We start from the raw sequence: 13,529 nt of genomic DNA, 5'->3' as shown, positions 1-13,529 counted from the left end.
TCTAAAAGATGTATAGTTCACAAACAAAACAAAGTGATTAACTTTCAGCGGCAGAGCCAACAACTAGTATGACAAGACAACTACACAATAGAACATAATCAGATCAAATTGAATTCGAATTCATATAATCTGCTTGTTGAGAGTAACCTAAAAGAGTTATCGTTTTTCTACCTCAAAAATAGATAAAAAGAACCAAAATTCGATACACATAACTAAACATCAAATACAGCTAAACCACAATTTAAGCAAGTAATTCCAAAATTGAGAAACAAAAATCAATACATCACGAAAATCAATACACATCCAACTAATCAGATTAAGTAAGAAATTCGAAAATTGAAAACAAGCTCAAAAAATTGACAAAGTTTTCAACTAAAAGAACAAACCTGTGAAAAGAAGAACTAAAGTTTTCAAGATCTGCTTCTGAACGTGTAAGGTATATATCGCTTCTCTTATTCAATTGTGTTGATTCTTCGATTTCTGGATGGAAATTCGAATATGGGAACAACCCACCTATCCCAATCCTAATTGGAAACCCCCAACACTTCTTCCATTGAACAGGGAAAATCAGGTGCTTCTGGATCTTCCGTATGATGAGGAGGGATTTTCGAAGTCTCCTTTTTGTGTGCCTTTGAATGGGTGGAGGAAGTATGCTTGTGTTGTGGTTCTGCTTTTCGCTTAATCCCTTTTGCGACAGCATTTGTTGAAGGTTGCAGGTTATACTGCTTGTTGATCAAACGCCTGCTTCCTCGAGTGTCTTTTGAATCCTCAGTTTTGTAGACTTTGTGCTTTCCAAAAGAGCGGGTGCAGTGGTTCTCGACCTCTTCGCAGCTTCGTGAAGCTCTGAGAAAGTCTGGAATCGAAGGTTTTCTAGCAAGGCCTTGTAGACCGGGAGCATGCCATTGATGCACAAGTCCACCAGTTATTGTTCCGTGACGTTTGGGTCATGATAATCCAGGACTTGGACTATGAACCTTTTCACATAATCATTGGGATTTTCACTGACCCTCTGAAACATCCTTCCAAGGTCGGAGAGGGTGACTTGCTCTGACACGAAGAAGTATTTCCTGTAGAATGCGTTAACCAATTTTCCCCAATTGTTGATAGTCCCTAGTGCGATGTTGTTATACCAGGTGTATGCTATGCCTTTCAGAGATTTTGAGAACTCCTTGAGACGAACGACATGATTATGTTCTCCCAGGGATTCGAGAAAACGAGAGACATGTTCCCTAGCATTGCCAGTTCCATCATATAAGGTGAAGGTTGGAGAAACGTAACCTTTGGGGAGTGGAATCCTCTGCGTAGAGACCGGATAAGGAGATTGATGAAGATGGTCATGCGATGTCTTGTCGTTTCCACGGTTCTCCAAGAGGTGCTCCAGATCCTCGCGAGTGATGAAGTTCGATGATCCCTTCGCTGATGAGTTGTCTGTAGTATTTTTGCGGACTTCGTCGTCTTCCACTGTATGGATTGGAATTACTTCAGGATCGTTGTCTGAGGATTTCTCCTTCTACTTTTCCTTCTCTTGAGTTTTCTCTGACATCTTGTCAGTAAGAGTTTCGATATAATTACACAGCTCCTTCTGTGTAGCATCCATGTCAGTGTGATTGTTTGCAAGAGTCTCCTGCGCTTTGATAAGATCAGCAATGGTAGGTGGTGGATCTCCTCTGACTTCTTCAGGGTGTCGTCCGGACAGTGGATGACCTTCTGCGTGAGGAGGAGTGATGTCACCACCATCGGTGTTGGAGGTCGGAATTGTCTCCGAGATATTCTGATTCTTGTTGTTGCTAGTGCTAGCACGGTTTGTGTTAGGATTCGTAACTGAACCCGACCTGAGATCAACCATCTTGTGAAATTGTGAGATTGCAACCGAGAGAATGATCTCCCACTATGGTTTCCAATTTTTAGATGGGGAAAACGATTTGCGGGTTTTTAAGGAATTGAGGAGACGACCGTACGGAGGAGACTCCTCGAACCGAGCGAAATGTTAAACCTCACACAGATGCACCGCTGCAAAGGGGGTGCTTTAGATTCGAGAGATCAATCTGTAGTACTCTGGCCTAAATCAAGACAATGACCGTTCCAGAGTAAATTCGGTCACAAGAGAGGATGGGTTGATCTGTAGGAGGGAAGATGATAAATGTGTGGAATCAATGGTAATCAAAGATTATGGGTGTGTGAATTCCGAATACGATAAGCTCTGAGTGATTGAAATTGCTCAATTTAGAGTAGTTGCTCAATTGATAAGTTGATGATCTCGTGTTGTCGATGAGACGTGAGATTGATGATACTGATGATGCCGATGATTCAATCATGATTCAGAGACTTATTTATATTGCTGGAATTTTAGACACCATGATCCCATGAAGTGTGACAGTTGAGGGAATCAAGGAGTGGGGAAGTGGAGATCGTGTTTGAAACCAGTTGCTCAACGTGTGGAGACTTGGTCGATTTTCCACCCACTACCTCGTGAATTCCTTCAACTGGTTGCACGACTTGCTCACATTCCACCGTGTGTTTGAACACACGTGCCGTAGACCGCCAGACCAACCTAAGTGATATCCCCCCAAGTGACACGATTGACGTCTCGTGGTTTGTTAGTAAATTGATGACTTCGTGGTTTGATGGGACGATGAGTCCATGTAGTCGTTGATTTGAACATGATGTTCTGAAACTCATGAATTGAACATGTCATGAGACAGAGGTATAGTTCTTACGATGAAGTGAGCAAGTATTGCTCATTCGATGGATCGTTGAATATTGATTGTTGAACCAATATTCCTTGGTTTGAGAAAATATTCCTCATCTGAGCAAGTGCTGCTCATGTGATGAATTGTTGAATATTTGATCGTCTGAGCATGTGTTGCTCATCTGATGGATTATTGGCAGCGTACCAAAAATATTAATTAGAATACTGGTCGTTGAATCGAGCATAGTTAATAAAATTAATGACCATGAGGCCGTCGTAAAATTATTAAGGTTGGAATCTGGAATGATGATCCTTGGATTCAGAAACCCTAATTTGATCAATTGATGATCAATTCATGGTTCGTCAGAATTTCAACCATGGGACGAAGGAGGGAGCGACTAAATGGACCGTGGGTCAACCATGTAGTGTCCATATGCTCACGTGAGAAAATACAAAGAACTCATGAAGAGTTGACGATTTGTTGGTGAAAGAATGATCAAATGCTGATTTAATCATTTATTCGAAAATGCTCGTCTGAGCCTTAGGTGAGAAAACCTAATTAATTATGACAAGGCGAGGGACCGATCATGGAATCATGAAACCGGCCCTGGGTTGTCACGTGACCGCCTGACGATCATTTCATGAAAATCCAAAGTGTTTGGAAGAGTTTTGGACCTAATACGAGCAATTGTGCAAATTAGGTCAAAACTGTGAAAATTGATGAGACCGGCTTCCGTGAGCCAAAGAGACAATCTTGGTCGGTCAAGATAGCATGCTCGTGTCCCCAAGGCGTCCCCGTCTCAGTTCTGAGAATTTTGATATTTTCTGGCGTGCAATTGAGCATCCATTCGAGAAAATATGCCAAAATTAGGGTTTCGACGAAACTGAGGAAAACACCATGAGATGATGAAAAATAATTATAAAATAAGGAATGAGGAGGCGTGGGACCGCCGTGGTCAAGGCATGGTCGGCCGGTCGTGACCACGGTCCCGTGGTGCCTTTTCCTTAATTTTATAATATTTTGATGATTTTATGAAAAATTCATGAATTTTGAGAAATTTGATGAATTTAGGGAGTTTCCATGAATTGAAGGAGTTTTCATGAGTTCAAGGAAGCAAAAAAATATTAAAAAATAAAAACAAGGGTGTGTGGGACCGTGGAAGGCATGGCCGGCCGGCTTGGGCCCGGTCCCACGAGTTTCCCTAATTTTTGTGTATTTTTTATGTATTTTTGATGAATTGAGGGAATTTTTCCTAATTTGAGAGAAATACCATGAAATCAAGGAATTTGATGAATTCAAGGAAAACTAAAAATAAAATAATAAAACAAAGGGGCGTGTGGGACCGGCTAGGGAATGGTCGGCCGGCCAAGGCCCGGTCCTACAAGTTTTCATAATTTATTTTAATTTATTATTATTTGATGATTTGTGCAAAATACCATGAAATCAAGGAGTTTTTCATGAAATTAGAGAAATAATTATAAAATAATAAGGAACCGTGGGGTGTCGGGCCGGTTGGGACCAAGGCATGAAACCGAGGAGTTTCCTTGAGAAGAAGGAGATTTGATAAAATGAGAGAATTTTCATCAAATCATGGAAAATAATAAAAATGCATTAAAAATATAAACCTGGCATGGGATTGACCACGACACGGTCGGTCGGTCATGTGTCCATGCTCCCAGCACCTTGGTCAATATTTTTAATTATTTATTATTTTCTTCCCTATTTTGCATAGGTTCATCGTTTCGTTGTATTTTTGAAATACTCGTTCGTGTGGTGACTGTTAGTGTATCGTCATTGAATACACCTTCACCATTTGAATCGGGGCTTACTTAGAGGTATCTCAGACGCCCGGTTGTTGATTATTTATCACTAATTGTGGAATTCAGTGGAGAATAATTCACAAAAATGAGTAATAAGATGTTTATTATTAACTCATAAGATCAGCTGAGGATTCGACTACGAATTCAGAATAATAAAGTGAGCATTACCATTCCATGGGATCGTAGATTCGACTATAGAATCGGAGTAATTGAGATTTATCCATTACCATTTATGAGACCAGTTATGGATTCGATCATGAAATCGGAGTAATGAGATAATATAGTTATTGATATTCTATGAGATCAAGTCGTGGATTCGATCATAGAATAAGAACAATTGTTATTGCCATTCCATGGGATCAGTCGTGGATTCGACCATGGAATAAGAGCAATTGTAATTAGGAATAATTAACTTTGTGGATCTATACTAGCAGAGTAAGCTGTCTAGGAGCATTAATTATCCCGATATGAGCTTGTCGGTAAGTCATATCCTTTATATAGTCAGGGTAAACTCGTTGTTTGTTCCTGAAGACGTTATCGCTCTATACTAGCAGAGCAAGCTGTCTAGGAGCCGTCCATCTCGTTATACTATATAGAAATAATCACTGAAAGTATTCAGTATTCATGAGATAGGCCATTGTCCAGTCGTGAGACTACATATCTACATGTGCTCTGAGAGAAAGTACTCTCCGTTGAGAATTCGATGAGAGACCCGTGTCTTGATACTCTCGTCTGATTGCTGAATCAGAGCTTCGTATAATTATGAGTTTACGATTTTAGCCTTTGTCGAAAATCCACCATCTACAACTCTTAAAAAGGGAGAGAAATCCAAATGGACGGACGCCTGTGAGCAGGTGTTTCAGAATATTAAGCTACATCTTGCAAGTCTTCCAGTATTACAAAGACCCGAGCCATCGGAGGTCCTCACATTATACCTCGGAGAAACTTCATATGCTGTCAGTGTAGTCTTAGTTCGAAATGAAGGGAGCGAGGAAAAGCCTGTTTACTTCATCAGCAAAACATTAAGTCTGGCAGAGAAAATTATACAAGGATGGAACAGATGATTCTAGTGCTAGCTTTAGCCACCCTGAAGCTAAGGACGTATTTCCAAGCCCATCGGATCCGCGTGCTCACAAAATCACCTATTGAGGCGGTACTGGACAATGCAGGCCGATATGGAAGGATCTCCAAATGGGGGGCGCAAATTAAACAGTTCAATGTTTTCTACGAAATGAGGACAGCAGTGAAGGCACAAGTAGTGGCAGATTTCTTGGCAGATTTTCCACTAAACGACGAAGATGAGGTCCAGGACATACCCAGAATGGAAGAAGATCGAGAAGACCAGGCCGACTTACTCGAAGAAAGTAGCCCATCACGTTGGGAAGTATTCGTCGATGGAGCGTCGAACAAATATGGATCGGGACTTGGGATAGTCTTTACCACACCAAAGGGATGAAAAATGGTCCATTCGTTTAGATTGGAATTTAAGGCGACAAACAACGTCACCGAGTACGAAGCTGCGATTCACACCCTGAGATTAATCGTCGAGATGGGCCTACAAGATGTAAGACTAACTAGCGACTCGCAGTTGGTGATCCGAAAAATCATAGGAAAATACGCCATCCACGACCCGATTTTGCAGAAGTACTGGGAGCTCGCCCAATTCTATATCGACCAGATCCCCAGCATAAAATTTCGCCACATATGCAGAAAAGATAATCGACACTCGGACGCATTGGCATATATTGCATCCCATCTCACAGACCCAAGTTTGGAGGGTATTCGTGTCATGAGACTCCTCGCCCCATCTATACCAGAGACACCCGAGGTGCAAGTCGACGTTGCTATCAACACGGCCGACAGATATCCGGACGGAGATTGGATAAAGCCGATTCATTCGTATTTGGAGACATGCGAGTTACCAAGGGGCGACCCGATATCAACAAAGTGAAAATAAAATCGGCCGCTTACGAGCTAGGAGACGGAATCCTATACAGGAAATCATACCTGGGACCACTCTTAAGATGCTTAAGTAAGGAAGAAGGCCAGACAATCTTTAATGAACTACATTATGGAGCAGCCGGAAATCACAGCTCGGGACGATGTCTGTCAGCGAGAGCGAAAACGATGGGATACTTCTGGCCGTATATGAACGATGATGCAAAACAAATGGAGCAAGATTGCGAAGAATGCCAGCGGTTTGGTAAGAAGATACATGCACCTTTAGTAACTCTAAACTCGGTAGTAATCCCCTGGACCTTCGCAAAGTGGGGGATCGATATCGTGGGACCATTACATGTGAGATCCGGGAAGAGAAAATACTTAATAGTAGATACAGATTACTTCACTAAATGGGTGGAGGCGGCACCACTGAGACATATCCGTGACAAGGACGTCTTCAGGTTCATTTGGGAGCATATCATATGTCGTTTCGGAGTACCGGCGGCCATCGTCTCGGATAATGGAAGACAGCTCCAGGGATAAAACATCGACCTACTATTTAACACCTACAACATCAGAAAAAGCAAGCCTACCCCCATATACCCTCAAAGTAATGGGCAGGCCGAGATCACAAACAAAACTATCGCCGACAATATGAAGAAAAAATTAGATGGAGAATACGGTAATTGGTGCGAAGAAATCTACAATGTTTTATGGGCCTATCGAACCACTCGAAGGGAAGCAACATGGCTATCACCTTTCATGCTAACCTATGGAACCGAAGCGATACTACCAACTGAAGCAATGATACCCACCACAAGAACTGAAGCCTGGAGGCGAAACATATCGGAAGATCTAATATTGGCCAAGCTCGATGACTTGGAGGAAACAAGGGAGATGGCGTTGCAAAAAATGGAGAATTACCAAAGGAGATTACAAAGAGAATACAACAAACGAGTTCGACCAAGAGATTACAACTGATTGGGAACGTGACAAAAAGGGCGGTAAACTAGCGGCAAGGTGGGGAGGACCATACATAATCGTGTCTAAAGTTGGGGAGTGAGCTTATCGATTACTCAACATCTGAAACTCTATTACCCATGAGGGGTTCGAGGTAAATAGGTAAACATACTTGTCATTCATTTCTTTAAAACCGCGAGGGGTAGGAAATATGACATGAGCGACCAATGGTCATTCGTACTCGGGGCAAAGCCAGTGAGGAAGTGTCGAGGTGACTTACACTCGAATGGTCATTCGTACTCGGGGAAAAGCCAATGTGGAAGTGCCGAAGTGACTTACAGTCGACTGGCTATTCGATACTCGGGGAAGTGGCAGTGTGCAAGTGCCGAGGTAGCCTAAGAGTACTGGCGGTTGGAATCCAGATACCAAAGGTTGTTAAGATACGATTTCTTCTCAGTTAGGTAACCTACTTACATCTGAAAGGTTACCCCCATCGCAGGTGGTCGTGACCACTTGCCCTAGTTGGTTGGTCGATAACCACTCGGGATTATCGGGCCTAGAACTAGGACGACTAAAACCCTTCCACTGAATCTAAAATATAGTGATGAGATACCTCGGCTGGGACATGGCATAGGGCCCGATGACCCTCCTTGTTGAGTGTGTTTGACAGAAAAGGCACTAATACTAATGCATGTGACATCAAATGCAGATACGGAGCACAAACAACAAGATAGCAACCATAAAATTAAACAGCGTCAACACAATGATAAAGGCGGAAATTGTCAAGGAAAAGAAAAAAGAAAAAAAGCTTGGCGACGCAGCACCCCATTCAAAGAAGTTGTAAAAAGAAGCATGGGTCAAGTGTTCAAACGAATTACAACCCGCAAAAAAGGGAAAATTAGTGGCGCGGCACTACAAAAGGCGTGATCAACTCCTGCGTGGAACAGCACCTGCCCCTCCCTTCCTCTGAGAAACCTCGCGGCGCTTTTGCGCGATGTACTTGTTTACACCAGCCTTGATCGCCTCAGCAAGCTCGCTCTGATGAGTAAGCTGCTCGGACCTCGACTCGGCGGCTTGGATCTTAACGTTCGTCTCGCCTTCAGCCTTATTCCAATGCACCACCTCTTTCCCGTGGTTGTGCACATCTCGCTCCAGATCCTTAGCACGACCCTGCTCGGCTGCAACAAAACATTATAAGCATGTTAAACACGGAATATAGCAGAACACGGAGTAAAAAAAAACAAATCAACTCGGTCTTAAGGCCACCCCAGCATGCACTCAAGAGTCCTGATAGGGTTGACAACACAGATTCTAACGACTCCACGGACTTGGACAACTCATTCTCGGCCTTAGAAAGCTTCAAAGTTAACTCATTATAGTATTGTTCATTGAATTCATTCGAAGGGCAATATTTCTTGTGATTGCTCCACTCGACCCTCTGACGATTATAGGATAATTGTAGCATCGATAATTGGGATTGGGTCAATTTTAGGTCACTGGACAGCATATCGAAACCCTTGGTCCTTTCAAGAAGATCTCGGTTGGACTGTTCGGCCACAGCTTTTCCCCTCAAAATTCGTCGCCGATCTTCATGAAGATATCGATTTTGAAGCCTAAAAGAACCATTTTGACTCTCCACATTATCGGCTAGTAACTTTTTATCACCAGCAAGTCTTTGAAACATACCCAAGCGAGCCGTAAGCTATCTATCTCCTCGGGGACATACTCAAACAGGCGATATCTGTCCAATTCCTCTTGAAGTTGCTGGATCTCGGCTTCCTGTCGGTCTATCTTCACATCCTTATTGGAAATTCGTTGTCGAAGATTCTCCACGAGATCTTTCTCGATATCCCATTTTCTCTTCATGAGCCTATACTCCGAAGAAGCGTCTAGATCTATACTAGATATTTTGGCTAGAAGAACAATAATTGAATCAGGACATTGTTACGAAGAACTCAATCTACACAACTATGTAAACAATATACCTTGCGCATCGGCGAGTTTGATCTCCAGATCACGAGATCGTTCCTTCTCCTGCTGAAGAGCAGCCTCTAACTTCCTAATCTCTTGTCGGCGGAGTGCAGCCTCCAACCTCGACCGATTCAACACCTACAAATTTCATCCCAAGACGAGATTAGTAAGGCCCGATAACATCAAAAGGATGAGTTCAAACAAACCACTTACCAGATTATCAAACACCGGCGCAATGTCATGATATATGGGCACAGTAGCAATCATCTGCTCATCAGTATAGGAGCCGAACTCCTCTGAGTGTAATGCGCCAAGAGAATCACACATAGGGCCCGATATGGTAAAGGATGTCTGAACACCCGAGGGAGACCCAACATCCTTCTGGGGCAGCTTTTGGAGCGATGTTTGGGTCGGCCCCTGAGCTCCAGGCTGCAAGATAGGAGTCACAATAGCAGTTTCCACAGGAACCTCCCCTTCCTTCTGACCACCAGCATCCTCATCAAACAGTTTCTCATCCCCGAATATATCGTCCTCATCATCTTGATCGGGAATGTCGATCACAACGTCCGAGCTTTTCAGTACCACTCTCTTCGCTGCCACCTTCCCCCCGAGGAGGATTACGCCTTGGAACCAAACCTTCACCACCAACAGTATTGGACCCTCCAACATCTTTATCCCCGCGCCTAGGGAATTTCCTCACAAGGTTCAGCGTCAGAACACGTGAAGGCAAAAAACAGGGGCAAGTACATGTACTTAGAATAAAATCTATATGTTTGTTACCTTCCCCTGGTCTTCCTCGACCCTTGCGCCAGCGCTCCTCTTCTTGGAAATAGAAGCCGATTTAGTAGACTCTCTCTGAGGCTCAACCTACGACAAGAAAGTAATCAATACTCTAAGCCGATACAGCAGGAATCAAAGAAAATGGAAAGAAAACAACATACCCTGTCATCGTTAATCACCCAGAACGAATAAGGCTCCACAGGAAACTGAGGAGGAGGGAAGCTACCATGCAAAATTTGGCCGCGAACAAGTAGTGGAACCCGGTCCCAGTATGGGTTATTGGTTTGGCGAGCACGCTTGTTGGAACCTCTCCCAAGGGGATCAGCATCCAGCATCAATCGTTCAACACCATCAGGCATAGACTTCAGACGATGAGGGCTGGCAGCAAAAGCAGCAAGGTCGCCATTGGTAGATGTCCCACTCCGATAGTTCACAATGAAATTGGCATAAGTATAATTGGGAGCATCTTCAGGCCTATAGGTCGACCAATCGGCCGTAGATCCATGACCCTCGCCTCGGTCTCTCCACTCATTCATCAGGCGGAAAGTGTTGCCATTCCACTGGGTCAAGGCCCGAGGCGGACGCAACTGCGATAACACCTCGTAGTAGAAAGGGCTAGCAGGGTTGTACAAAGGAAAGCGAAGACCGAGTTCTAATTTCCCACGAGTAACAATGACTGCCTCGGATGACTTCTCATACCTATCGACATCGGGCTTCCTCAACACACCCATTTGGCCCGACACTAGGGTCACCTCGTAGTTTTGAAGACCAAATTCTTCCTTCAACTGTTCAATGAACTCATCATCAAACAAATCTTTAGAGGCCCTCTTATCAGACCTACATGAAAAAGAAGGAGAATCATCAGGGAAAAGAGAATTTATAGCGCGGTAATCGTGATGGGAAGGACTCTCAAGCCAAAACAGGGAATCAAGAGAAACAACATCTCCCTCAAAGAAGTTATCACTCACACACATTTTTTCAGTCATTGACGGAGAATAATTAGCCATGGAAGAAAGCGAACGGAGAGATACGAACGTTGGTGAAGAGAGAAGCAAAAGGAAGAACTAACCACGACTGTCGCAAACCTCACCAAAAAAAATAGCAAAGCCGAAGACGGAGAAGATAAGAGAATCACCGGAGTTAATAGCGTCAGTAAAGTGGGAGGAAAAGAAAAAAAGAACAACACTTGGTTTCTCTGAAAAATGGCGAGCAAAGGAAAGAGAACATGAAGGTAGGTATTTATAGGGTGCAGCGCCTCAACCGATAGCAACGGTTACAAGTCATAAAGGGAGAACTATTGGGAGACTGCATGCGGAATTCTCGGCATGCTCGAGGACGTGGGAAGGTGGAGCGATTTTCTTTCCCTCGTGCCAAGCACACGAGCGAAAAAAGGGGCATAAATGTAGGTGTAGATAATCCACATGGCTAGGTGGAAAGATCCTAAGTTGTGATACACCAAAGAACAAAGAGAGGCGAAGCACAAGATAGAACCAAACGGCACAAAGAGCGAGGTATCACGTGGATCGGAAGTGATGGCACAATAGTTGTCGGATGTGACGTGACCCTTATCCTCTGATAGGTCGGGCGAACAATCAGAAAGCACTCGGTCAGACGAAGGAAGATGGTCAAACAAATGAACGAGAAGAAAGAAGGGCGACATCGTGTTAACCAGACGATTAAGACTCGGCCTCGGGTGAAGAACTATCGGTCAAACCAGAAAGTCGGGCGAGCAGTGAAGGTCCGATAGGGAACAACTAAAATTGATGTAATGTGACCAACATTGTAATTCTGTTGTATGTCGACCTTGGCCTATAAATATATGGGAAGGTCGAGAGAGGGAAGCAGGTTAAGAAAGGAGAGGGGAACAAGTCATCATACTTGAGTTGTGAGAGCTTCACCACTCACTAGTGGATAATTGGTTTTTTACCACTTCATGGGATTTTCAAAAAAAAACTGTTATTGGGCTGAAGTACTTACCCATGTTGTCATTCACAGTTGTTTTATAAAAAAAATAAAAAGAAATTAAACTTGTTGCAGTATCAGTTGTTTTATAGAGGCGAATTTTTGGTGGTCTCTGGTAGCTTGTGTCTGAGTTGTAAAATGATTGTGAGGAAAAGAAGATTCTATGATGCATGTTTTTGGCGGGATTTTTCGCGCCAGAAGAAATGGTTATATGATGAGCCTAAATGGATCAACGGTGACACATGAGAATCCTCGTTTCTATCGACTCTATATATCTCTTCTCTCTCACCTTTATCTTTTACGTTTCTGTCACTTGTTCTTACACAGGAAAAAAAACTCAGAGACAAAAATAAAAATCAAAGATAGAAAAATGATTTCAGATTGAAAAAACCCTGACTAACAAGTGATTCAAAACCCTATTTCTCTTCTATATCCTTAAACCCCTGTTCTCAAAACCCTCTTTTTGTTCTGTGTCTATAAACCCCTTTCTCAAACCCTAGTTCTCTTCGTATCTTCAAAATCCCTTTTCTTCATAACCCTATTTTCGATTTCAATTCTCATCATCTAAAGTTATGGTTTTAGAAAGTCAATTTTTTTGTTTTGTTTTCAATTTCTTTAATGTTAGGGTTTGAATCTAATTTTTGTGTTTTTTTTTTGAATGTAGAAGTCCTTCAGGTGCATATTAATCTTCAGGTATAACAACTCCTTCACTTTGATTTTATTTGATTTCAATTTGGTAGAGGTTAATTTCGTGATAGATTGTCCAGTTCCTGTCTTCAATTTCTCTGTAAGGGTTTTAATTGAAGTTCCTTTGTTTTTAATGTTGTGTAGAAGAGGTGCAGTAATTTCTCAAAGATCTTCAGGTATAACATCTCGATCAAAGATTTGTTTTAATTTTTCTATGGTTTCAGAATCTTGAATAGCTTTTCATACTTTACTTTGTTTTGTGTTTAGTGTGTTATCATGATGTTCTTATAGTTGAATTAGGATCTTTTTCATGTTCTTACAGTTGGCTTTTGATTTTGTGACGAAACCTCATGTTCTACTTTGAGGTAGTTGTGTTCAAGTTATGAAATTGTGTTTGTATAGCATGGAAGATTTATATTGGTGTTCTTCTTCATTCTATCATGATTTGTTACGATGTAGTTGCATAGATAGAAAGATTATTTGCAGATGTGTAAGAAGTGATTGTTTGTAGTTTAGTTTTGTACTTAATATGCTTTTGATAAGTTGCTCTGAACCACTGTTGCATTGTTTAAATGTATATGGTTAGATATCAATCTCTTACATGTAGGTTTTGTGTCATGATATTGTGTACCACTGCTGCAGTTTTTGTATTGTTGCTTATTATGGGTTTTTTGATCAGATAATATGGCTAGGGGACCTAGAAGTAGCAGCATATCTC

At 42.4% G+C, this 13,529-nt stretch overlaps 1 long non-coding RNA gene across 1 annotated transcript; it reads left to right on the top strand.

Moving 5' to 3' along the window:
- The first annotated feature begins 12,805 nt into the window (after nucleotides 1-12,805).
- Nucleotides 12,806-13,529, top strand: LOC113338090. Its single transcript, XR_003354591.1, has 3 exons — nucleotides 12,806-12,817; nucleotides 12,956-12,987; nucleotides 13,491-13,529. It is a non-coding gene; the product is annotated as an uncharacterized LOC113338090 (long non-coding RNA).

This window comes from Papaver somniferum, unplaced genomic scaffold (assembly GCF_003573695.1).
Source record: "Papaver somniferum cultivar HN1 unplaced genomic scaffold, ASM357369v1 unplaced-scaffold_18, whole genome shotgun sequence".
Lineage (NCBI taxonomy): Eukaryota > Viridiplantae > Streptophyta > Magnoliopsida > Ranunculales > Papaveraceae > Papaver > Papaver somniferum.
This window is presented reverse-complemented; position numbering and strand designations above follow the sequence as displayed.